We start from the raw sequence: 4,764 nt of genomic DNA, 5'->3' as shown, positions 1-4,764 counted from the left end.
TATGCATCATTGGTATCATGGGAACTTGTTGGACAATATCACATTTCTGGTTGATTCTACTATTATATACTGACACATGGATCCACTATATATTTTCATGGCGGTGATTATACTTCAATGTACATATTTCATGGATCTATAGTGTACAGAATTTGGTTTCCATGCTTGCATTCAATTACATTAATTTTGATTGTAAACTGCTTTTTAATCCTAGGTACACAGGAATTCACACGTTCAAAAATTAAATTCTTCTTACAATATTATAATGTACTTAGTGATTAATTACTCTTCTAACCTCATGCATTAGGGGCATATTTTATACCATATTTAACCACCCTTTGGTTAGATATTTTGAGCCCAGTCCATCATTATGTTTTTTATAAGGTTGCACATTCAATTTTCAAAGACCTTTCACACATTATTGCTAGTCTCACATTGTTAAGTAGATATTTCTCTCTTCCATTTGTAAACTTATGCTTTCTTATAAAATGACCCAATAAATTTGAAGGTTATGCAAACTGCATGACCATGAGTGGAGTTCATGTATGTTGAACACTTGTTTGGTTTTTTTTGCTCCTCAAAATTCTCAATTTTATTTCAATCATATGAAAGGAGGTTTATGAGATGGGTAATGGTTACCTTGGTTACACCCATACTTTTCACACACACACACACACACAGTGAAGAAGTGACTTTGTCTAGTATAACCATATTTCTAGTCAATTGGTATGCGTCTCTTTTGTTGTTGACTCTTTGTATTCCAATCTTGCAAGTCCCAATATACAATCCATGTTAGTTGGATTTTTAAGAACTCTTTAGAGCTATTTCCATTATAAGGATTATTGCTTGTCTAATAATTGAAGTCACCTAGCAAGTGGTTGGACTTGAAGGAATGTTGTTGGAAATAATGAGGGGGGGTGAATCAAAGTTTCTTTCCAATTGGTTAATTTTAGTATTAAAAGAATTAACTATCATTAGCATTAGAAAAATATAAACATTCGTCAATGGTAAACAACACAATTCAACAATTCACAATAATCAAGATAGTAAACACAGAGATTTGTAGGTGGAAAATCCCCTCTAGATGAAAAACCACCGAATGCTTCTTAATATTTGTCTTCAAAAATAATTACATCATGTTTTTAGCTTCAACTGAAGGAGGCTCCAACCCCCTGATTTGTAGGCTCCAACTTGTAGGATTATCCAACACTCTATTTATCAACTGCAACTGGGAGGACGCTCCAACTCCCTAGATCTCAAACTCCAGCCTAATCGATGCTACAACACCTTGTGTACCAGCTGCAATTGGATGAATGCTCCAATGCCCTATGTAGGCTCTGACCTTCCATAACACCACCCTACTACCCTGAAGTGTTCTCAGGCTCCAACCTGAATGAGACTCCACTCTCCCACCTTGCACCACCTTGCCACCCTGAAAATTCGGTGAACAAATTTTCACAATTTTCAAACTAGATCCACCCATGCTCTCAATCAATATAAAATAAACTTAAATAATCAGTCTTACTTCTGCTTAGTATGTATATCAATGTTAAACCCTGGAAGCCTCACTACTCAACTCTGCTCAAACTAACCATTGCACAATTGTACCTCAAACCCAATCTTGCCTTTTCTCAATCACAAGCCAAATATGGCCACTCTGTAATCTATAACTGCTCACTACTACAACTGAATATCATCATCAAGGTCACTAGCTGGCAATTATCAATGCTCAATAACCTTCCACTATCATATGTATTGTGCTATGTCAGTGAAATACTCATAAGAAAATTGTCATGTACAAGGAACACTATTAAGTACCAAAAGACACTGTCAAATACCAAGTGCACTCTCATGTAGATTATTGTCATGTATATCTAGGGCACACCATCATAATGGTTCTATCAACAAGGTTTATTTTACTCTTTCAATAATATTACTGCCAAAATCAGTTAACTTCATACTCCCTTAACGCTATCAAAAGTATGTATCAAAATCAAACTGCAATATAAAATAAGTCATTGTCTCACTGACATGGATTTCTTCACTATAGAAGTTGTCATATCAAGTAGGTCATTGTAGTCAAGTATCACACTACAAGAGTAAAGTCACTATCTCATTATCTAGCCATACATAGGTTACTATCTTCAAGTTACTGTCACTGACAACAAAGTATAATAATTGTCATCAAACAAGTCTAGTTATCACATCATACAACACATCAAGGATCACTGCTTAATCTTATTTTCATTATTAGTCTAGAAAACTTTGCTATCAAGGATTACACATTGTCATCATTCTTGTCTTCACACTAGTGTATATGACTTTAGCATTGACCTTAATTACTCAATCTTCACTTATAACATCAACTATTTGATTGCTACAATGTTTCACATATGCAATCAAACAAGTCAATTGTATGTATGCCAATTAATTTAGCAATCCATTATCACAATTCTACTAGGGTCAGTATCACATATCCAAGCTATTCACATATTACTATATAAAAGTTATGTCTATAGGTATGTTGTCAAGGGAAGGTCATTGTCAGAAGATACCACTTAGCCAAAACAAAACAAAATCAATCATTGGCTTTGTGCATGTATCAACGATTGACCTAAGAGATGAAAGGAACGATTTTTCTTTTGACTATTGTATTCAAATTCTTATTGTCGAAGTAAATATGTCACTTCCAGATCTGAGTCTTTGAAGGTATTGGGTAACAAAGATAAGAATTTTCACATTGGGCCCCAAGAATTTATGTGGCAAGGTCAATTCCTTAAAGAGGGTTGAATAAGTGAGCCCTTTAAATGCAGAGGACTCACAAATATTCCTCAAACAGATGTATGGAACCTTAGGTCTTCACAAAAGTACAGTTTATAAAAAGGAGAATTATGAACTTGTTCACCAAATCATAATTTAGTCAATATGTCAATTTGATCTAGGTTTTCCTAAGCCAAAAAATTAGATAAGGTGACCGAAAGTTTGCTCCATATTCCTTTCAAAATATTCTAGCGATAACTAAATAGGCTTTAGGCATAAGGCACCCCAAGAGTGAATAAGTTATGAGACAAACTTAGTGCCTTAATGGAGGGCCGAGGTCTGTAAAGGAAACCTCAGAATTTTGGTCTTCTTTGAAGCCATATCAACTTCAAAAAATTGTATTAGATGTATTTGAAATAATACCCTAAGAGGGTCGAGGATCTTATTGTTGTAATAGGCTACCAAACGAATCCCTTATCTAGGACCAAAATAATAGAATAACCAACCCATTCTTTAGATTTCTTCGTTGTTCACAGGGAAAGATATTTCAAAGATAGATAATCATTAAGTTCGTCACAATATTTGGAGAGAGATACCAATCTTTTATAGATTTTTAGAGGGCTTATTTAGGGTACCTGTTGGAGGATTTGTTAGAGGGAAATTAAAACCAAGGATAGTGTAGTTTTTGAGTTAAAATTTAGTGGCTTTAATGCTTGAATTAAATTAGGAAATCCTTGTATTGGAGTTAGGTTTTGACTTTGAAAATAATGTCTTTTAGGCCTAAAGACCCCTAGTTTGTAATTTATAATTATAAAATATATTTATAGAATCCTCCAAGTATATTCTTTGCCAACAATAAGATCAATCCTTTTTAGAGAAGCCTTGTTTCTTTGACTAAGGAGATGGGAATTTGAGGTCTTGATGGCATCTAATGCCCCTTGTAATTTCATATAATGTTTGAGGTGCTCTATAACATATTATAACCATTATCCTTCTTTCTTTCTTTTAATAATGGGCTTGCCAATGTAAAGGTGCCAAATCGCCATTCTTGTTGGTTTGTGCCCAGAAGTTGGGGTTTAAAATTCAAACAGAAATATCTCTCAAACCAGGAGAACTCTCTGGGTGTGCCACATACCACTAGAATCATCTTGACGATGAGAATCTAATGACGAGGATCTCCAAGGAAAACTCAGAGAATTGGTTCTTCAAAAACCCCAAAAGTCTAGGAAACCCAAATCTTAGAGCTAGGGTTTTCAACCATCCTTTACTGGAGCTTCCAACTTGATGTAATTCAGGCAAATATTAGGAGTGTTCATTAATAGGTTGACATCAATGCCATGTGTTTATTCAAAATCAAACATCGAGGTTGACATCAATGACAACACCATTCAACAAATGTAATTTCAACTGAAGAATGTGTTGCTTCATATTCCATATATATATATATATATATATATATATATATATATATATATATATATATATATATATATATATATATATATATATATATATATATATATTTATGCAAGATGAGTCAATAGAAATCTCTTATTTTGCTCCTAAATCCGTTGTTTATGTTTGTATTACATTTATTATTGAATTAAAATTTATGTCTATGCTAGTTGATAGTCTAATGAATTTTTTCAGATGAGTCATTTTGAAGAAATGATTGTTTTTTTGTGTATAAGTATCATATAAGCTATTGTTGAAAGGCTATTTTGTTTTTTCTTATAAAAAGGAAAAATGATAAATTGATTATATCAATCAATGAACATTTTTCACCTTATGTTCACCTAACCTACTTATAGCTTTGATGATTTAATTTATAAAATAAAAAAGGGTTTCTTTTGCATGTTCATTATATTTCTACGAGATGCATGTTTATTGTATTTGATGATTTAATTTATAAAATAAAAAAGGGTTTCTTTTGAATGTTCATTATATTTCTACTAGATGCATGTTTATTGTAGGTGTACATACTCTACCCCACTATGGAATTGA

The sequence above is a fragment of the Pinus tabuliformis genome, chromosome 6 (assembly GCF_031772625.1).
Source record: "Pinus tabuliformis cultivar Carrire ecotype Pingquan chromosome 6, CPIR1, whole genome shotgun sequence".
Classification (NCBI taxonomy): Eukaryota; Viridiplantae; Streptophyta; class Pinopsida; order Pinales; family Pinaceae; genus Pinus; species Pinus tabuliformis.
Note: the sequence above shows the minus strand (reverse complement) of the source record.